Source organism: Rhea pennata, chromosome 1 (assembly GCF_028389875.1).
Source record: "Rhea pennata isolate bPtePen1 chromosome 1, bPtePen1.pri, whole genome shotgun sequence".
NCBI classification, from domain to species: Eukaryota; Metazoa; Chordata; class Aves; order Rheiformes; family Rheidae; genus Rhea; species Rhea pennata.
Window position 1 is genome coordinate 84,334,625 of NC_084663.1, and position 23,095 is coordinate 84,357,719.

Below are 23,095 nucleotides of genomic sequence, written 5' to 3' on the forward strand. Positions count from 1 at the left end.
TTGCAGATAAACAACCCACTGCTAATAACTTTTTTCCTCCTTGGTCCTAGTTTTGCTACAGCTGTACCCAAATTTGTTATTTCTGACAGTTACCTAGGTAATATCAGACTTACTTGGTATTACTGATGCAATCATCTAGGTATTGTTGGCCTTACAAGATTCTTATCCTCCAAAAGCATCCAATACTCCCCTTCAGTTTTCCCCTGTAAAATTCTGCCTTTTCTCACGTAAATGCCCACCTGTAAAATCCAGCCACCACTCCTAGTGCTATCAGATATTTTTGCCAGCTTCTTACATTATTTTCTCTCATGTCCAGCACTTTGTCATGTCATATCAGAAATTCTTACATTCTGTTCAGCTATCTAAACTCAATTCAGGGCCTAGTCACCTCCCTCCAGTCTTAACAGACAAAATCTGAGAATAAGTATGACAGTCACCATAGGAACTGGAATCACAAAGGTAGATACACAAACGTGACATAGCAGTTAGAACTCTAGTAGTCAGTCTTAGCTGAAAAAGAGAGGGTTGTTCTGAAGACTTTACCTTGAGATGTCCAGGATGGTAGAATATTTCAAGCATCTCAAACTGCTCTCCCTAAAGACACATCTGGTGGGATAAAATGTAGGCATGTCTCTAGATACCTACATAGTGCTTTGTCAGGCAGCTTTTATTAGCCTGCATTATATTTCTCTGTTCTCCTAATTCTTATGAGAATTAGAGAGTTGAGAAAGTGGTCTTGCTGCAGCAAAAGACTCGTCTATTAAATTCTACAGTAGATATAGAATTTTTTTTTACATTCTGCAGGCTTTTAATATAGTTTCTATAAATCTCTGTGGTTGCTATTCCCTTCCATAATGCTGCATTTCATGAAAGTTATTTTTTCCGGCAAAGAAGGCATTAAATGCTTCAGGAGGCAATTGGCTAGCTTTCTCTCCACTGTAACTGTTTGAGAAGGTTTATCAATAAGCATGATGTTCCATGCATCATAGTCTTGTTTTTCGGATTTCTACGCATGTGTGTTGCACTGAACTAAGCCTTCTGGTATCTGTGTCATTTAAAGGAATGCCATTGGTTTCTACTGATCTCCCATTTACTGAGAGTTCCTGGGACCAACCAAGAATGAAGCCTCAGTATATATTGGGCATAGTCAATCAGTCTATGGGTCTTTAATGTACTTTTGTCAAAGACTGACTGACAGGGAGAGAGGGAGAACCTAAAAGCCAAATGAAGACTGCAATGGCTTAATTTGTTTATTTCAAGCCTGTCGACAGATTTGTGACACAAGAGCAGGAAAGGACAGAATAATGAAGAATATAGGCAGAAAGAATGGAGAATGTTTGGAGCAGATTGCAGTCAGCAAAGGATGGGACAGATTAACCTTCAAAATACGAGCTATGAGCTCTGGTTCCTTGAATAGAGGACCTGGGCTTCATTTGTCCCCATAAACACCACGGTTTTCCTGTGATAATGGAGCACTGGTGATCAGGATGACTGTTGAGTAGAGGAGCACACTGAGTTCTGAACTGTGAGCTGTTCCTAGCCATAATGCACATTTCATTTTCCTCCTGGACAAAGCTGTTTCAGAACTCTGGGGGCTGCAGAGTATGTAAGTGTGAGCAAATTGAAAGAGTAGGAGTGTTCAGAAGCCATGTTTTGCACTCTTGGAGGCAGGCAGAAAGCAGTAGGAGCACATTGCAAGAGGCAATAGTAGAGTTGCACAGAACTGTGCACAGAATTGCAGCAGAGAAATGAGTGGTGAGATGAAGGACTGCATGTGTAGGGATGTTAGGGATGTCTGTGTATTGCTCAGCTTTGCTATATTTATTTGACACCCTTGGAAACAAAGGTAGAGGGAGGTGAAGAATTCTGTGGGAAAAAATGTTTACTAAACACTTAAACCACTCTTTTTTCCCTTCTTCTTCTTCTCCCCCCCCCTTTTTTTTTCTTTTTCCTTTCCTCTACCTGTACCCAGCTAGGCTTGCATCTGGGATGAGCACCTGGGCAAAAAGACTTCCTGTGTGATGAGAAGCATGCAACATAGCCAGAATTCTCCCTGGGACTTTATTATCAACTGGCCATCACAAAACCATCACACACAGATATCAAGATTGAAGTCCATCAGAAACTGAGCCTGGGAAGATGATGGCCACTGGCATGTCTGGGGTTACAACATCTGGCTAGGTGTGATGAGACTGCCACTGCTTTTTCCTAGAAAGCCAGATGCACCTTATGACAGCAACATATGGTGATGGATTACAGCACTTAAGAGCTATTGGGCACCCCATTTCCCTGTCCCTACTCTTTCTTACGTGAATGGGAATACCTACACTTCATAGGGAGTGTGATCTGCTTGTGAACCAGAGAAATAAGGCAGCAGAGGTGCAAATACAGAAAGAATTACATACATACAAGCATCTGAAGATGAGGAGTGCATGCCAAGCTCCCCCTTTAGAGAGCAAAGGACACATCTTACTTACTAAGAGCTTTAAACAGTAAGAAACTAAGATTTTCCTTTCCTCTGCCCGCCTTCCCTAGTTTTTACAGAGAACGTCCCAGAAGACAGGAACTCAGTCACTTTTCCACTGGGGAATGATGGGCTCTCCACTGTGTAAGATGCATCTAGTATTGTCCTTGTCCAAAGTAATTGAGCAGATGGAAACTTCTCCAGGCTTTGGATTGAATTCTTGCTGGCAACACTGCTGCTGTCTCCCTTGTACATGATAAGATGGAGAATGTGAGCCTAAGCACAAGGCCAAAGGACTCCTTGCTTCTGAATCACTAATTGACTTCAAGAAACTTGAATTGTGGCTCTTCGCTTTTGCTCCCTTGCCTGCCGAACAGTAATAATACCTACCTACTTTTGCAAACCACTTGCATGCTTTAGATGACCTATGGAGAGGCAATGTAAGTGGAAACATAGCTGTCTTCTGTCTTTCTTCAGTATATAACCCTTCACTGCTCATGAACAACAGATGTTTCTCCTGGACATCTGCCAGTACACATTACACAGTCCTCAACACTATTCATGTTTCTCAAAAAATCCTATTTCCCTCCCAGTCACCTCACTTCCTGCTCCTGAAAGAACATGTGCACATAACTAACATTTCAGAGCCAACTAACTAAGGATCACTTCCTCAACACACTGTGAAATGTTCAAAATGCTCTTATCCTTCAGATGGTGTCCAGTTCCAAGTGGAGCATCCACAATCCCTGTCAGTAGAGCTGCTTTGAAAGCCACCTCACATTGCTGAGTAGACAGCAAGAGATGGCCTTTTTGCCCTGCCACAGCCCTGGTAGGAGATTTCAACACTGCAGCCAGTTCCCTTTCCTACTGGAGAATGGTAGTACCATTCTCATGACAACTACGAAACAGAGCAAGTGCCTGGTTGCTAAGGTCCAATACTGCAGGCATTGTGAACTCGTGCAGCCTTCATACTCATCCCTTTGTATCCTGTGACCAAAGAAAATACAGTTTTTTAGCTGAATCCTAGCACGCTTGCTGTGGACATAGCTATTTGCAAAGACAACTAGAAAGGGAATATACGTAGCTACTGAGTATGTTCATTAGCTACTTTTTATGCTGCTCAGAAGATTTTCACAGAGGCAGCTGCAGGGTCTACATCTGAACATCATTCACAGGGCAGTCAAAGAATGAAGAAAAAGGTGAACAAAAAAAAGGAGAACTGAAGATTTCTGCATTCAGTGACTGCTCAGTGTAGGGCTAAAGTACACATGTGGTGAAGGCTGCATTTCAGTATCCTCAGTGCTTAAAACAGAGGCTGCAGATGGTCTCCTAGAAGAGAGGTCTGCTATCTTAGGAAATTGTTGGCTACTTGGATTTTGATATAGCTTTATGGCAGAGATTCTGTGATTTAAGTAAGCAAGCTGAGAAATTGCCATTCTGCATAAGCCATGGAGAATTACATACACAGGTACAATGAAACCAAACTATGGAGGCAATGGAATTATCTGTGAGAAAATGGGAAGGAAATGTGTCTGATCGTAAGTGTAGAAACATATTAACTGTTAAAATCATGAATGAGAATGTCTGTAATAGTAACAAATAAGGAAGGTCTGGCTGAAGAACACTGGCATATTTTTACACTAATAGGTCTAGAAAACAGTTCAAAAATATGCCAAATACTTGTGTAAGTAGGAAATATTTATTCCCAAAGGTTATGTAATATTCCCTATGAGTCCTATCTCCAGAGTTTAACAACTGCCTTTAGGATTTAGCAAACTTCTTTAGTTCAACTCCATGCTTTCCCATATAACAGAACTCTTGACTTGCACCATCTTGTTATGTTTTGACTATAGTAGTGCCAAAAACTTACTTCGTCTACCACTAAGTATAATTAGAGCCACCACTAGAGAGCAGTCATATCAAAAAATAATGAGGACAGAAAGTCCTAAGTATCCTACTGCTCCCACAGTAGATTTCCCAACATTTTGTCCGATCTAATTCAAAGCTACTCTTAGTGATGATTTCATCACATCCCTTAGGAAGTCTGCTTCATTGCTCAGTAAATCTCTCTGTCTTTAAGTGTTTCCCTGATACTCTGCCTGGATATCCTTTCCTTTATTCCATCCTGTTAACTTCATCACCATAAAGTTATACAGAAAGCTAGAAAGCAGTCATACATTTGCACCAGTGTCTGAGTGACTGCAGCCACATTGTTTAAATCAGTAAGTCTTGACTTCTCCTTGTGTTTTTTTCCCTGATGGTATTTACATGTTTTTTTAATGTATATTATATATTTTGCATATGTTTTTACCTAGTATTTACATTTATGGAAATGAGTTGTTACTGCAGGTAAACTACAATGAAGAAAGAGTCTTCACAGTGTTAAAGCCATAGATATTTGCATCTTTAGTAGTAAGAATTTTCACATCTCTGGGCCAGTTTAAGGAAGATTCTGTTGCTGCCTTCTGCAATTTCTGTAATTTCTGTAATTTCTGTAATTTCTGTAATTTGCTCCTGATGAAATCCATTTTCTTGGAAGGCTGCTGTCACAAAGGGAGAACGGCACTTGCTCTTAGTAGTCCAGGATCAGCCCATGGAAGATTTGTGGAATCAAATCAGATCGGATGTTAGAAGGTAGATAAGTGTAGCAAGAGACAGAAAAGGGGGAGCTGCGCTTGTAATAGCCTTGACTACTCAGCTAAGCAACTGTTTGGAGAATGTCAGATTAAATTTGTAGAATTTGTTGTTGCAGATGTTTGCTGAGGTATCCTGTATTTAGGCAACTGGACTATTAAGAGATGCCATTGTTCAGGACTGAAGTGATGGAAAAGTAGGACAGCTGGAACTCAAGCATTTTGTACATTAGGGCAAGCATAAGAGACATAAGCAGAGAGGTTATGGTAGGGAGAGTGTGGGAAGCGGGCTACAGAGTAGCAGTGCTGCAGATGTATTTCATGAACCAAATACAACAACAAGATGATGAGGCTACTGGGCAGAAGCAAAATACTGTGTAAGAAACAAAACTAAAGTCTTATTTAGGACCAAAGGCAGCCATTTAATGAAACTGAGGTACATGGGCAGAGCAGGGAGGTGGCTGAGCAGGACAAATTCTTCTGCAGTCAGGTCAGAGACATAGTAGATCACTTTGCTAAGCACAAACCCATCATCCTGTCCTACTATGCAAAAACATACATTGAGTACTCAGAGCTGAGCACTAAGGTTGCAGTAGACCTCTGTTCCTGTGGGAAGTTTTATTAGAATTCTAAGGAAGAATTCCTTCCCTGGTTGGGGCATTTTCTCCATATCCTCCCCAGCTCAAAGATACTGCAGAAATTCCCATCTCTGAAGGCAAGCAGTACATCTCTCCTTTGAGCTCACACACTGTTGCAGGAGAACTAAAGCTCTGGAATATAAAGACTGATTTGCATGTAGTGGTTGTTGGTTGATTCAGATGATGACCAAGAGAAGGAATCTATCATTTATTACATGAAACAATATTCAAATTATTATTATTTTTCTTATTAGTAATGCTTCCATTATACACAGACAATATCTAACCAGACAATAGGCATCACATGTGTTGCCCAGGCAGATGTTTCCTTATTCACTTTGCCCCGATGTCATCCAACTGCCATCAGTCTCTGGCATACATTGAATGCACACGAAGAATGAGATTCTGCTTCTCACGTAGTTCAACAGCATGAAGATTCTCCCCTTTTTCTGGTAACATAACCTCAGTTTTATCTCATTTATTTCTGGAAATCACCTCAATGACATGCCGCCAAATCCTAATGGTTAAAACCATGTCTATGATAGTCTAGTTCTGATCATATTGCAGCCTACTGGAAGTCACCTATGAAACTGTCTTCTAGGGAGCAAACATTTGCTCTTACAGCTTCAGATACCAGCTTACCACCGCCTGAGATCAAAGACCTTATTTCTGTGCAGGACAGAGGGCTTATATCTAAATTGCAGGACCCAGAAGTGCTTTCCAGTGCCTCTTCTGGCTGTATGTCCTGACTCCTTAGCAGTATGAGATGCGAGCATGCCCCATCCTTTCCTCCTAGGTAGCAGTAGTCTGGGTAAGAGGAACAGACAACACACATGAAGCAAATATCTCATCACATAGACTGGAAGGGAACCACAGAATGCACCTGCATACAGGTTAGATTTAGCTCTGCTCACCTATGACTACCACATATTAAAGATTATTTATTTAAATTACTGTATTGCATAATATATTAATATTGTTCTAAAAGAAGGTACCACCTAGCACCCTATATATTTTGAAAATCTGAGTAGCCCCTAACTTCTACAGTGGAAATTTAGATTAAGCATTTTTTTCTTAAGATACAGTTTCCCATGAATTGTACTTTCTGTGGATTAAGAAAAAGCTCTTGATCCCATTACAGTGTGGTATTACAGAGGAATGGAGCTCACTAATGAGAAGCTAAACAAGCAGTTGTTGTCTTTGACTTAATCTTCCCCTCCACCCTCACACAGACTGGTTTGGTTGACCTGATTTGTCAATAAAGGACATTAGCATGGTGCAACCTTAACAAGATCCTATATATTTGGGCTTACGGCCAAGTTTTAGAAAATGCATTGATTTTGTGTGGCAACATCAAGGACATTTAAATAATAAACGGTGGTTCTCTAGTGGTTCATCTTTTGGATGAAGCCCATTTGGAGTAATTAATTTCATTTTATTTCATTCGAATTGGAGTAATTGGCCAGCTGCCCAAATTCTTTGGGTTTTTTGGCTTTGTTGTAGAATACTGCCATGCTTGTAGCTGTGTCAGGAGGAATGCAAACTTCACATAATTTATAGTAAGGTGGAAAACTCCTTTTTAGTAAAAGGCTTGATGTTCTCTTTAAAATGCTTCATAGATTCAGAGAGCAAAATGACAGGACTGAATAATGTGATTTTGTTCCTGAACTCAAGTAAGAAACCCTTTTTTTCCAGCAGAGTTACTAGAGTAACTAGTGAGTACTAGAGGATAAAACGAGGCTATAACCAAGTATTAGCTGCATGAGATTAGGAAGAAACTGTCTTGGTTCACTAGTCACCTTAGACTGGTTTCTTGCTTTGATATGGGCAGAGTTTTAGAGTATAGAGGCCATGAATTTGAACTGCTGATGGAGTTCAAGTGATACATTTGTACTTGATTTTCAGTGATAACTTTTCTTGCAAAAATAAAGATGTTTAATATCTTGATACACAGTTCACCAATACAAGCAAAAAGTTATGTAAAGCAAATTGATTCTATGCTTCAAAATCTGTGGGAAATCATTATACAGAACACACCAGTAAACTGTTTACATAGAAGAACTATGATCGAAATTATTTGTTGTACACGTTTTCTTCCATTTTTAAATATTTCCTATTAAAAAATCCCAAACAACAAATGACATTTAAGGTCAAGCAAAACAGTCCGCACAAATGATTAAATTACAATCAGATATGGATGGCTCATGTTCCCTGTTGTGGGTCTCTATTACATTTTCATGGAGTAGTAGGAGGTTGCTGCCAATAGAGTCCTTGTTTATTTAGTAATCTAACTTATAGAAATCAAGTTCTATTGTACTTATTTGTAGTTACAAACAAGAAATCAGATCATTAGAACAAGTACTGTTCGAAAAAATCTTAGACCAAATTTCCAGTAGACAAACAAACAAAAAAAAGAACTGCACTGGAAATCAAACACATTAGAGGAATCTCTTAACATTGATGATATTTCCTATAATACATATTTGTTTTCAGTATCAATATGGTATATTTTCTTGGTGTACTATATTCTTTCATATTTCATGCAAGTTTTGCATAATGTAATTACTCAGGCCAAGACATCCAATCTCAACTCCATGCTTTTTTTTTTCAAGGAGTAACATGTTTAAATTACTTTTATTTTTTTATTCTGCTTTTTTAAAGATCATGTTTGTCTATGCACGAAGTTTTTAGAATCATAAAACAGTATGAAATTCCAATTCCAATTTCTATTCTGAATAATGTGTGTATATTTTAAAGCCCTGAAACATTTTATTTAGGAGTAGTATATGACCCCTGTAATATAATCTGCCCTGAATTGTCAATATATATTTTCCATTTTCAGCTTTACTTTAAAAAAAGCTTTTGCTTGGGACAACTACAATCTTGTCTGCTTAGCTTGTTACATATGCACAGGTAAATAGAGGAAGAATTGCTTCTAGCTTCATCAAGTCAACAATGTATGAAACTTTAAATGAATATTTTGTTGGCAAGAACTCCACCCTCTCAGGGCTAATTCATGTAGGCATGTATGACCAGTGTGTTTCTTAAGTGACCTATGCTTCTGCTGTTTCTCCCTTTAGACACTGTCAGTTCCCTGTTGTACGCATATTCCCCATGAGCGTACCGTTTCTTCTCTCATCTTTGTTCCATATGCAGTGTCTGTCTCCTTATTTACTTCTACCTCTCCTGAAGAAGGAAATGTTACACGTTAGGACTCAGATGCTAGGAACAACTGTGGTGCTCCCTGCTTCAGGCTCTTGATAATTCTACCTGTCTTCTGGGTGGGACTTCATATTTGCAAAGTTTCTGCCACAAACAGTCTCCCAGGAGAGCAGGTGTCTCTATAATTCCCTCCACAACCACAAGTCTTTACATGCAACACAGGACAACCCCCACCCTCCCATTCTCTCCCACCCTGCCAGCTAGATAATTCTGACACACACAAGATTGCTCTTTTTAGTCCTCCTCCCACTCCCTCTCAGCCCCTCTTCTCATTTTCTGCTCTCATTAATCTAGTCTGCTTCAAAAGCCTCTGGGTCCCCTCCAGCTCAGCAGCTCTCTCCTGAGAGATGTTATTGCCTGGTATTCCTTCACCTGTCTTCCTTCCAGTGAAGTCCTTACAAAGCAATCCCTTGCTGTTTCTTCATGCCTTCAAATAGAACTTTAGTCTTAAACTTTTGGACAACAAATGGTGTTTGATGTATTTAACATCCAATAATAGGAGGCAAAGAAAAGTCAGAATGGAGCAGAACTGTCACCACAAAGCTCATTACTTGTGACTTGTAAGTTCACTGCAGATGCTTTCAGAATCACTGTGCTTTTCCAAATGTTTACAAATGATAAGATCAATGCCAGGGAATGGTTTGGTCTTTGGAGCTTCACCCATGTAGCTAATCAATGCTTGACAGTCAGCACTCTAGTATGAATCCACATGGGACTGGCACACTATAATGAGAATAGCTCTATTGCCATTTCCCATAGCTGAATCTCAGTTTTGATTTATTTTCTGTTTTTATTAAAACCCTGACTGCTGAAGTCATGAGATTATGAGACAGTCTTAGCTGTCATTAAAATCATAGCATGGCCTAGCCAACAAGACCACAAAAGACTACAAAACTGGGTGACACAATACATGTATACAGCCACAAGGCTAAGAAATCAAAGGAATCTGATATCTGTAATGAAAAACAAAATTACACTTTTAAACCAGCATAGTTATCCATCAAATCCTAGGTGTATTACTATCCCCCTCTATCTTCCAATTAAACTTCCAGTCCTTCACTGTTTGTAAGACTGTTGTTGCATCTTGTACACCAAGCTGCTTCTCTACTACGAGTTACAATGCTGGGTAATTCACAGAATAACAGAATGGTTGAGGTTGGAAAGGACTTCTGGAGATCATCTAGTCCAACCTCCCCTGCTCAAGCAGGGTCACCTAGAGCATGTTAGGATCGCATCCAGATGGGTTTTGAATATCTCCAGAGAAGGAGACTTCACAACCTCTCTGGGCAACCTGGTCCAGGGCTCTGTCACTCTCACAGGGAAGAAGTTCTTCCTCACGTTCAGACGGAACTTCCTGTGTTTCAGGTTATGCCTGTTGCCTCATGTCCTGTCACACGGGACAACTGAAAGCAGTTTGTCCTCGTCCCCTTGACACCTCTCCTTGAGGTATTTGTAGACACTGATAAGATCCCCCCCTCAGTCTTCTCCAGGCTAAACAGGCCACCTCTTGCAGCCTTTCCTCCCGCCCTCTGATCATCTTTGTAGCCCTGCGCTGGACTCTCTCCAGTAGTTCCATCTCTCTCCTGTACTGGGGAGCCCAGAACTGAATACAGTACATGAGATGTGGCTTCCCCAGGGCTATGTAGAGTGGCAGGATCACCTCCCTCGACCTGCTGGCAACACTCTTCCCAATGCACCCAATGATACCATTGGCCTTCCTGTCCACAAGGGCACATTGCTGGCTCATGGTCAACTTGTCGTCCACCAGCACTCCCAGGTCCTTCTCCACAGAGCTGCTTTCCGGCAGGTCAGCCTCCAGCCTGTACTGGTGCATGGGGTTATTCCTCCCTAGGTGCAGGACCCTGCACTTGCCCTTGTTGAACTCTGTGAGGTTCCTCTCCACCCAACTCTCCAGCCTGTCCAGGTCTCTCTGAATGGCAGCACAGCCCTCAGGTGGATCAGCCACTCCTCGCAGCTTGGTATCATCAGCAAACTTGCTGAGGATGCACTCCATCCCCTCATCCAGGTCATTGATGAAGAAGTTGGCCCCAGTACTGAGCCCTGGGGGACTCCACTAGCTACAGGCCTCCAACTAGACTCTGCAGCACTGATGACAACCCTCTGAATTCTGCCTTTCAGCTGGTTCTCAATCCACCGCACTGTCCACTTGTCTGACCCACACTTCCTGAGCTTACCTATGAGGATGTTATGGGAGACAGCGTCAAAAGCCTTGCTTAAGTTAAGGTAGACAACATCCACTGCTCTCCCCTCTGACTACTCCTGATCACCTTCTTTTCCTCCATATGCCTGCAGATGACATCCAGGATGAGATGAGGATGGATGAGAAGTTTCTATCACCTTTCCAAGGATGGAAGTGAGGCTGACTGGCCTGTAGTTTCCTTGGTCAGGAAACTGAGTATTCCGTCTTGCCCTTTTTGAAGACTGGAGTGACACTGGCTTTCTTCCAGTCCTCTGGCACCTCTCCTGTTCTCCATGACCTTTTAAAGATGATGGAGATTGGCCTAGCAACATCTGCCAGCTCCCTCATTACTCATGGGTGGATCCCATGGATTAGTGGATGTCAAGTTTTCCCCAAGGATCTCTAACCCAAATTCCTTCACAAAATTCCAAAACCATTTCTTTATACACTTGTCTGAGCAGAAAAATATCCATACTGAGTATTGGTCTTGATCAGATTTACTTTCACTTTACTGTGGAAAAAAGAAGCAGGGAGCATAGGGAATTCAGTTCAAACAGACCTCTTGCTGCTATAAATGAGCACACAAGCCTCTCTACTATCAGGGAATCCTTCTTGGATTAGAAGTATTTCTTTTTACTAACTGAATGAAAATTTTGTAACATTTGGCTGAGTAATAAGCATTCTAAAAAACAAATCTATTTCATATCCATAAAAGACTTATTTGGCAAGCAAAACCTGAGAGATTTGATTAGTACACAGTGTGCTCCAGCAGCTAACAGAGGCAGCCAACAGACACAGTAGTTTGTGCAGCAGTCTCTAGGCTCTGCTGAGATCTTCTGGGGACTTTGGTGGATATTGTTGGGTGATTCCTGGGAACCATCTTAGGAACTAGAGGGTGTCTGCTGCTAACAGATAAGGACATTCAGGTAAGAACAGCCACAGTAGACTTCCACTTCCTCTGGGAAGTTCTAGCAAGCTCTAGCTGCTGCTAAGGAGCTCTGTTGGCTGCCCCTGAGGGTGTGGTGACTTTTATTTCAGCTGACCCATGATTAGAGGGGGCCAAGAACCCTTCTAGGCAGTGCTAGGGTGAGTCCTGTATAAGAGTCAGGCCTAGAGCATAGCCAATAGACACAGTAGTTTATGCAGCAGGGTCCAAAGAAAGGGACATCATCTCTGTTCGGACCAACATGCATGTTCCCCAGGTATGGTGGTGAGGTGCTGTAGGACATGTTCCCCAGCAACTGTCCCTACATTGCTAGAGGACTTTGACCCAGATAGAGCTTCAGATGCAGGATGCAGCTCTGCAAGTCTCAGGCTGCAGGGAGTGCCTGGGGCAGAAGTTCTCCTTTTGTGCAGGAGATGTGCTGTTGTTGAAGAGGTGTGTTGCCAAGTAAAGGAGTTACAGGAGGAAGTCAGATGACTGTGCAGCAGCAGAAAGGATGAAAGGGAGATAGATGGGATGTTCTTGGAGACCATACAGCTTCAAGAGCCTCAACCCTTGTTGGCAGTGGAGACACAGGTAGAGCATGTGCCTAGTGGGATGACAAGGAGAAACTCTGAGGAAGGTGAAGGCTGGAAGATGGTGACTTCTCATACCAGGAGGAAGGCTTCTGCTCCACTAGAAGGTTAGCAGCTATGGAACATGTTCACTGCCCTCAGAGCTAAGGAGGAGCCGAGTGTGCTTTCAAGTAAAGTATCTGGGCCAACAGACTCTGAGCCACACAGAAACACTAGGAGAAATCAGCAAGCACTCCCTGCTGCAAGCAATGGAGGCACCCATCTAACAAGCTGACCTTGAGGTTTACTGCTTTCCAAAGGTTCAGATACCAGATGTTGTGGAGAGACTGCTAAGGCTTGTTTGGCCCTCTGACTCTTACCCATTGCTGCTCTTTCATGTGGGCACTAATGATGCTGCCAAGGGCAACTTGGAAAGTATCAAATGTGGCTACATAGCTCTAGGGGCGATGTTAGGGTTGTATGAGGGCTCAGGTGGTTTTCTCCTCAATCCTATGAGTGAGAGGGAAGGACATGAGTGGTAGTGGACAGATACTGTATGTCAACAGTTGACTGTGCAGCTGGTGTTGACAAAAGCATTTTGGTTTCTATGACCATGGGACCCTGTTTGAGGATTGATGTTTGCTTGGGAGAGATGGGTCCACCTCACTAAATGGGGCAAAAGTGTCTTTGTCAACAGGTTGGCCAACCTGCTAAGGAAGGTTTTAAATTAGGAACAATGGAGGGGGAATGGTACCAGCAGCCATGTGAGGGAGTGATGGACAGGGTTGATGAGCAAAGGCCCTAGAGTGATGTAAACAAAAAGGAACATATAATCTTAAGTGGGCTTAAGTGGGATGCCTGAAGCATTTGCATGTAGGCAAGGTAGTGCCTACAAGATAATATTATGGGGAAACTTCTCAAACCCTTTCTGGGAAAGCAACACACTTTGTCTTTCTGAAGTGCCTGAACACTAATGCATGCCACATAGGGACTAAACAGGAGGATTCAGATTTGCATGCAGTTGCGGGACTATGATCCTCCTGGGATCATGGATGTGTGGTGGGATAGATCACATGACTGGAGTGTTGCAATGGATGGTTACAGGTTCTTTAGGAAGGACAGGCCAGAAAGGCGAGGTGGCGGGACTCACCATTTATGTGAGAGCAGTTGCAATGTTTGGAGCTCTACCTAGAGTGGATGAGAGCCAACTGAGAGCTTATGGATAAGGATTAAGGAGCTGATCAATATGGGTGATGTTGTGGGTGTTTGCTACAGGTCACCTGATCAGGAGGAAGTAGAAGATGAGGCCTTCTACAGACAGCTGGAAGTAGCCTCATGTTCAGAGTCCCTGGTCCTCATGGGGGACTTCAACTGCCCAGATATCTGCTGGAGGGACAACATAGCAGGGCACAAGCAATTCAGGAGGCTCCTGGAGAGCACAGATGACAAATTCCTGACACAGGTAATAGAGAAGCTAATGAGGAGAGGAGCTCTGCTGGACCTTGTACTTACAAACAAGGAAGGGCTGGTTGGAGATGTGAAGGCTGGGGGTAACCTTGGCTACAGTGACCATGAGATGGTGGAGTGTAGAATCTTGAGAGGAGGGAGCAGGGCAAAAAGCAGCATCACAATGCTGGACTTGAGAAGAAAAGAATTAGGCCTCTTCAGGGACCTACTTGGAGGAATCCCATAGGATCCCACTAGGGCCCTAGAGAGAAGAGAGGTCTAAGAAAGCTGGTTGATATCCAAGGATCACCTCCTCCAAGTTCAAGAATGATCCATCCTATCAAGCACAGGAAGTGGGGCAAAGGTGGCAGGAGGCCTGCACAGATGAACAGGGAGCTCAAGGCAAAACTCAGGCATAAATGGAAGTATGCAGAAGCAGGGACAGGTAACCTGGGAGGAATATAGGGACATCATTTGAGCATGCATGGATGGGGCTAGGAAAGCTCATCTGTAATTTAATCTGGTGAGGGATGTTAAAGACAGCAAGAAGGACTTCTGTAAGTTTATCAGTAGGAAAAGGAAGACGAGGGGAAAAGTGGACCTGCTGCTGAATGGGGAAAGGGGCCCTGGTGACAAAAGATACAGAAAAGGCTCAGGTACTGAATGCCTTCTTTGCCTCATTCTTTACCGGCAAGACTGGTCTTCAGAACTCCCTGACCATGGAGACCAGGAAGAAAGTCTGAAGAAAGGAAAAGTTTGCTGTGGTGGAGCAAGATTGGGTTAGGGATCACTTACGCAAACTGGACATCCACAAGTCCACAGACCCTGATGGGATGCACCCGTGTGTGCTGAGGGAGCTGGCCAATGTCATTGCAAGGCCACTCTCAATCATCTTGGAAAGGTCATGGAGATCAGGAGAGGTGCCTGCAGACTGGAAGAAAGCTAATGTTACTACAGTCTTCAAGTGAAGACAGGCCAGTCAGCCCCACCTTGATCCCTTGGAAGGTGACAGAGCAGCTAATTCTGTATACCCTTTCCAGACGTGAAGGATAAGGTGACTGGGAGTTGTCAGCATGGATTCACAGAGGGGAAATCATGCTTAACCAATCTAATAGTCTTCTATAATGGAATGACTGGCTGGGTAGATGAGGGGACAGCAGTGGATGTTGTCTTGACTTCAGCAAGGCTTTTGACGCTATATCCCATAACATCCTCATAGGTAAGCTCAGAAAGTGTGGGACTGAGAACTTGCTGAAAGACAGAGCTCAGAGGGTTGTCATCAATGGTACAGAGTCTAGTTGGAGGCCTCTAGTTAGTGGTGCCCCCCCCCCCCCCCAGGGGCCATTACTGGGGCCGGTACTGTTCAGCCTTTCACTGGATGATAGGGCAAATCATATCAGCAGCAAGCTTGCTGAGGATGCAAAACTAGGAACAGTGGTGGCTGATACTCCAGGGGGCTGTGCTGCCGTTCAGAGGAATCTTAACAGGCTTGAGAGATGGGAAGACAGGATCTTCATGAAGTTCAATAAAGGCAAGTGCAGGGTCCTGCATTTCGGGAGCAATAACCTCATGCACCAGTGCACCAGTGCACCAGTGCAGATTGGGGGCTGACCTGCTGGAAAGCCACTCTGCAGAGAAGGAGCTGGGGTGCTGGTGGATAGCAAGTTGACCATGAGCCAGCAATGTGCCTTTGTGGCCAAGGAGGCAAACGGTATCTTGGGCTGCATTAGGAGAACGTTGCAGTCAAGGGAGATGGTCCTTCCCCTCAGCCCTGGCGAGGTTGCATCTGGAGAATTGTGTCCAGTTCTGGGCTCCCTGGTATAGGAAAGATATGGAGGTACTGGAGTGAGTCCAGCGAAGGGCCACTAAGATGACTGAGGAACTGGAGCATCTCTCATATGAGAAAGATTATCCTGGCTAATATTCAAACATCACTTCCTTCAAGCTCAAGAGTGGTGCATCCGTATGAGTAAGAAGTGCAGCAAAAGGGGCAGGAGACCTGCATGGGTGAGCAAGGAGTTCAAGAGCGGTGCATCCCTATGAGTAAGAAGTGCAGCAAAAGTGGCAGGAGACCTGCATGGATGAGCAAGGAGCTCTTGGCCAAATTCAGACAGAAGAAGAAAATACACAGAATGTGGAAGAGGGGACAGACTACTTGGGAGAATTATAGGAATGCAGTCAGAGTATGTAGAGATGTGTTAAAGAACACTAAGGCCCTGTTGGAAATGAGTCTTGCAAGGGATGTCAAGGACAACAAGAAGGGTTTCTTCAAATACATCAGCAGCAAGAGGAGGACTAGGGAAAATGTGCGCCTGCTACTGAATGGGGGGAGGCCCTGGTGACAAGGCATACAGAGAAGGCAGAATTACTGAATGCCTTCTTTGCTTAGTCCTCACTGCTAAGGACAGCCCTCAAGAATCCCGCAGCCTAAATGTGAGGGAGAAAGTCTGCAGAAGGGAAGACTTTCCTTTGGTTGAGGAGGATAGGATTAGAGACCTTCTGGGCAAGCTTGACATTCACAAATCCATGGGCTGAGATGGGAAGCACCCACAGGTACTGAGGGAGCTGGCGGATGTTGTTGCCAGGCTGCTCTCCATCATCTTTGAAAGGTCCTGGAGAACTGGAGAGGTGCCTGAGGACTGGAAGAAAGCCAGTGTCACTCCAGTCTTCAAAAAGGGCAAGAAGGAGCACCAAGGCAACTATAGGCCAGTCAGCCTCAACTCCATCCCTGGAAAGGTGATAGAACAGCTCATTCCAGATGTCATCTGCAGGCATATGGAGGAAAAGGTGATCAGGAGTAGTCAGCATGGATTCACCAAGGGGAAATCCTGCTTAACCAATCTAGTAGCCATCTAGGATGGAATGACTGGATGGGGAGAGGAGGGGAGAGCAGTGGATGTTGTCTACCTTAACTTAAGCAAGGCTTTTGACGCTGTCTCCCATAACATCCTCATAGATAAGCTCAGGAAGTGCGGGTCAGATAAGTGGACAGCGCGGTGGATGGAGAACTGGCTGAAGGGCAGAGCTGAGAGGGTCATCACCGGTGGCGTGGAGCCTAGTTGGAGGCCTGTAGCTAGTGGAGTCCCCCAGGGCTCAGTACTGGGTCCTATTCTGATCAACTTATTCATTAATGACCCGGATGAAGGGACAGAGTGCCTCCTCAGCAGGTTTGCTGATGATACCAAGCTGCGAGGAGTGGCTGATCCCCCTGAGGGCTGTGCTGCCATTCAGAGAGACCTGGACAGGCTGGAGAGTTGGGTGGAGAGGAACCTCACAGAGTTCAACAAGGGCAAGTGCAGGGTCCTGCACCTATGGAGGAATAACCCTATGCACCAGTACAGGCTGGAGGCTGACCTGCCGGAAAGCAGCTCTGTGGAGAAGGACCTGGGAGTGCTGGTGGACGACAAGTTGACCATGAGCCAGCAATGTGCCCTTGTGGACAGGAAGGCCAATGGTATCATTGGGTGCATTGGGAAGAGTGTTGCCAACAGGTCGAGGGAGGTGATCCTGCCCCTCTACTCAGCCCTGGTGAGGTCGCATCTCGAGTACTGTGTCCAGTTCTGGGCTCCCCAGTACGAGAGAGACATGGAGCTACTGGAGAGAGTCCAGTGTAGGGCTACAAAGATGATCAGAGGGCTGGAGCACCTGCCCTGTGAGGAAAGGCTGCAAGAGCTGGGCCTGTTTAGCCTGGAGAAGAGAAGGCTGAGGGGGGATCTTATCAATGTCTACAAGTACCTGAAGGGAGGGTGTCAAGGGGACGAGGACAAACTGCTTTCAGTTGTCCCGTGTGACAGGACAAGAGGCATGGGCAGAAACCACAGGAACCACAGGAAGTTCTGTCTGAACGTGAGGGGGAATTTCTTCCCTGTGAGAGTGACAGAGCCCTGGACTGGGTTGCCCAGAGAGATTGTGGAGTCTCCTTCTCTGGAGATATTCAAAGCCCACGTGGATGCAACCCTGTCTAACATGCTGTAGGTGACCGTGCTTGAGCAGGGAGGTTGGACTAGATGATCTCCAGAGGTCACTTCCTACCTTGCTGATTCTGTGATTCTCTGAAAAGGTTGACAGAGATGGGACTGTTTATCAACACGTTTAAATATCTGAAGGGAAGGTGTAAAGAGGATGGGGCCAGACTCTTCAGTCATGTCCAGTGACAGGGAAGAAGCAATGGGCACAAACTGAAACACAGGAAAGTCTGTCTGAATCTAAGAAAAAAAAAATCTTTACTGTGAGGGTGACAGAGCGCTGGATTAGGTTGCCCAGAGAAGTCATGGAGTCTCTATCCTTGGAGATATTTAAAAGCTCTCTGGACAAAGTTCTGGGAAACCTGCTCTAGATGACCCTGCTTGGACTAGGTGATTCCCAGAGGTCCCTTCCAACCTCAGCCATTCTGTGATTCTATAAGCATACAGATATTCCTTCCTGAGTGTGTTCTTTCTGGCTGTCAGGAGCTGAGCACAAGAATATGAGCTCTCTTGCAGACTACAGTTTTCTGCTGGAGCTGAGATAGTAGATGATAGGAACAAAGAATTTTATGGGGAAAAAGGTGGCTTGAAGAGCCAATGGAGTCAGGAGCCAGAAGACAAGAAATAGACCATCCTGTGGACAAAGGAGACCATAACCTGTAGGTAACTCCCCTACTGAATGCAAGCTGAATGCAGAGATGTTAAGTGTCTGCTGTCCAAAATAGCTATGAAGGACTCTGTGGAAGCACATCAGTAATTCCTGTGTAAGTAACAGTTCAGCATGTCACACACAAATAGCTCAAGTGATAACGTACATAAAGACTATCTCAGAAGAATATTATGGTCACTGAGATAGTAATCCTTAGACTAATGTTGCAAAGCGCTCAGGCACTGCAGAGATGCACATGAGCACTCTATTTTCAGGATTGGGCTTGATAAATATTTGAGGGATGAACCAAGGGCCATGCACCTACTAGCAAGGAGAGGTTCACTCTTGCCAGACCTCAGTGTGAGTATTTAAGCAGCCAGCTGGAACTGCTCCAGTCAAGGTGCTTACAGGGCGCCACACTGCAGCAACCACGAAAGTGCCACAGGCAGAAATATACATGACTTAGACTGACTGTGTATTCTGATTGTTAAGATGATTATATTTAATTTCAATAAGATATGCTGCTGAATATGTTGGTGAAGACTGAGTGATGTCTATGTCTTTAAGATATAAAGCAAGCCATTAACAAACAAACAAATAAATATGACCAGAAACATTACACTAGACCTAGCAAGTGCAGATGGGAGTTTTCTACAGCTCCTGTTGGGGGACCCTAACAATAAAAGCTATTACCCAAGAAAAAGAGACTGGAGTCAAAGCATGGCCAAAGGAGAAATCTTCTACCTTCTGAGGACTATATCTGGGTTTGATGGTCATCTGGACTTGATCATTTTCAGCAGGACTACTCTGATTGTACAGGTCACTATTTCATGGGCCAAAAATTTTTAAGTGGTTATCTTATCTCTTTGCTTCTGCTGTTGTTGTTATAACTGGAAAAATAAAAAGAGAAAGTCCACAGACAGCCGCTCAAAGCATCATGCTTTGACTCCATAGTTGCTTTTGGTAATAAGCTCACATGTATGCACACAAAATTAAGTTTGCTGAGGCAGCTTTAATGGTGCTGTTTTTTACTGTTTTGTTATTCAGTTTTGAGGACATCCTTTGAAAGGAACCCTAAGGAGATAGATAAATAGATAGATATAATTTACTATTATGGCAGCAGATACAAACCTCAAAAAAAAAAATCTGTATTAGGGACAAATGCATTCTTTGCTTCAAGCTAACTGGATAAAGAAAATACTATTTTTCCCCTATATAAGAAGTTGAGGGGCAGTGAAATGAAAGAAATTACCCCAAGGTATGGAAAGAGGACATCTTTGAGGCTGAATGCATGTCTCCAAGTACTGGGCTACTGGTCTTAAATGCACAACTATTGTTGATCTCAGATGCTTGCATACTTTTTTTTTTTTTTTTTTTTTTTTGTAAGCATGTTGTTACTAGAAATTATTTTCTACTTTAAACATTCTCATAAGTGCAAAGAGGCTGTAGCATGAGCAAGGCCATTATCATAGTTATGTGCATTAGCACTCTATAGTAAAAGTGAATATTCTTTCTCTTCAAAAATGAAGCCAAAGTCATCTAGTGTAATTAATATAGCCATATAATGGTGGGGGGGATTTGTATTTCCTGTTGCATGAAAGGCATCTGTTCTGTAATAAGGCTAGCTATTCTAACCAATACCTTTGCTGCTATGGAAACAGAGAAGGTTCCTTTGTATGCAGGTTACCTCAAGCCAATAAAATCAATATAGACTGAACACACATCAGTACAAGAAATACTTAAACATCAGGGTGGATTCATATTGGACAACATTGTACCAGGTCTGCCACATTATTTTCATAGAATCTAGCCCCTAAGGCAAATGACCATAGAAATTTGATAGGACACACTTTGCTGTCCAGCAGCTGAGCAAAAATGTTATGTACCTCTGAGAAGACATTTACCTCAAGGAGATTTGCCAGACATATTCACAAATATAAATACTGTAACCTGTTATTCATCACATGTAAAATAGTAAGGAGGAAGATATTTTATTATCTAAATTAACAAACTGGAGAGAATTCAAAGAAGAGGAAGCTTTTTTAACTCTTCTTTTTTTTTTTCCAGGGGAGGAAGGAGAGAAAAGCACATACAGTTTGGCTAAGTAAGGTTTGTCCTCTTATCCCTCCTTTGCACCATCTGCAGTTGCCCAGAGGCTGTGCAGGGGCTGTGGGCACAATGCAAGAGGTTGAGCAGAAATTTGTTTGATAGAGCTCCTGCACTCGGCCATTACAAGCAGCTTCCTGGCACTGACATGGTTGCTACACAATGAGGAAGTTTTACAGCCACTTGCAGCTTGTTCTAGCAATTAGGACAGCGTATTGTAGGCTGATGTAACATAGAAACAACCTCCTGACTGGTTATGGTATATGGAGAAACTTTTGATCTCTAATAGTCCAGCTTGACACACACACAAACACACACAAATAAAGCTCTTTATCTATGCTCTACCTCCCCACTTGGACTATATTGGCTCTACGAGAAGACAAATTAATAGTCTCTGAACTGTTGAAAGAGCAAAGATTTAAAGATGGAGATGAATTCTCTAAGAAAGAGGAAAGTATTAGAAGTTGCAAAAGTAGCAGGAGAATATTTTAAAGCGGAGTGATTAGATTAGGTAAAGCTTCCCAGAAGTGAGATACAAAGAAATTCTGTGATGAAAGATTCCTTGTGAAACTTAAAATCAAACCCAGCGACAGCCTTCAACACAATAGCTCCTCTAAGATTTGAGATATTTTCTAATGCTCCTGGCAGAAGGTAGTAAATTCCACTTCGTCTCCTGTTCCTTAATGTGGAAGTTATTTCTGTCAGCAAAGGAATTCATTTATCCCCTTCACTACCTCAGGTACTATGCATTTCTTCCACAAAGACTGAGAGAAAGAGTGGCTAGATAGAATATGACCTCTTCCTGTCTCTTAGCTGGGCAAATCTAATTTTCATCTTGCTACTGAGAGATGCTTTTTTCCAGTGCCTTTCCTACAGAAATATGGGCACTCATTCTGAATTCTGCATCATTTCTCAGACACAGAGAAGATCAGTGTCAGGGACCAACAGCCACAAATACACATATAGTGCTGTGGTTTCTTGGTTAGAAGATGAAATCTTTGCCTAGAGCTCTCACTGGCCTGTAACTGCTTGAGCTAGAAGGCCAAGCTGCTGGCAGGAGCAGGTCTTTCATCTTCTGTGCCTATCGCAGATGGAACATAACCAAGGTGAACATTGGCTAAGACCAGCTTCATAACAGTGCCTGCGTGATCTATGATTCTTCCATAATCTAAATGCATTATGTGACACTACTATAAGAATTTCTGTATGAAGGATAAGAATACTGAAGTATGTATGTGACTGGATCGGAGAGGGAAAATAATTTCTCAGTATGTATGGGATTGTGTATGAATGTTTTTATCTAAGTCAATGTTAACTACTTCTAACACAGATCCATGTGCTATTTTCCAGGGCCTGTGAAAGATGACTGGGAAAGACATAGCAACTGGGAGTAAGCTTAAATTCGTTATATGGTGGTCTGGCTCTCCCCTAGAAAACCTTTAGGAGCAGCCAAACTGGAGGAAAAAAAAAAGAAAAAAAAAGAAAATCTACTAACCTACTTAATAAATGGGCTCTGTTTAAGAAGAACAGGATGGAGAAAGTAATTACTAAACATAAAAAGTCAGTGACCTCAAACCCAGAATGCCTTTTATAGGAGAGGATATTATCGTAGCTGGCCCCACCTCCATCAAACTGTTTGTTTTTCCTTTTTTTTTTTTTTTTAACCAGATCTAGGAACTGGCACATAACAGGATATAAAGAGTCAAGTGACCTGCACTTGGGAGCAGAAGGATGAAGGAGGAGAGAAAGTCTTAGAAAACATTTGAAGAATCCTCCCCTTCGATAGATTCAGAGAGAAATGTTTTTTTAATTAGGAACTGGATTAGCTGGTCAGACTATACAGCAGAACCGCTCAAACAATGGCTCCAGCACAGCTGCAAAGCAAATCCAGTTTTGACTGGACTTTGCCAAAGTGCAGAGCAAGAGCAAATGGTAAGGGTGGGAGGTCTTCTACCTCAGAGGTTTCAGAGCAAGGGACTGCAGGACATATGGCCCCAAGATGGTCTGTTCTATTTTATTGTTTTAAGATATGTTCTAAGCCTTTAAGAAAATTGACACTGTCATTGCTGCCAGCAGAAGCAGAGCTGCCTTGCTGGAGCTGACATCCTGAGGTATTTACAAAGGAGCACAAGGGGAAACAGCTTGCACTGTGTGAGAGTAGAGGTGCATGATTCAGTTCTGGTTTATAGGAATGGTTAAAGGCTTTGAGAACAGGGCTCAGGGGATGCTCAGTGAGGCTGCAAGAGGTCAAAAGTGCATGTAAATCAGGAGTCAT

The 23,095-nt window shown here is 43.3% G+C and overlaps 1 long non-coding RNA gene across 1 annotated transcript; it reads left to right on the top strand.

Annotated features, from left to right (window-relative positions):
• The first annotated feature begins 4,636 nt into the window (after nt 1-4,636).
• On the top strand, nt 4,637-22,295 carry LOC134137945 (uncharacterized). The gene is made up of 3 exons (XR_009957780.1): nt 4,637-4,686; nt 20,782-20,823; nt 22,171-22,295. It is a non-coding gene; the product is annotated as an uncharacterized LOC134137945 (long non-coding RNA).
• Nucleotides 22,296-23,095: the final 800 nt, after the last annotated feature.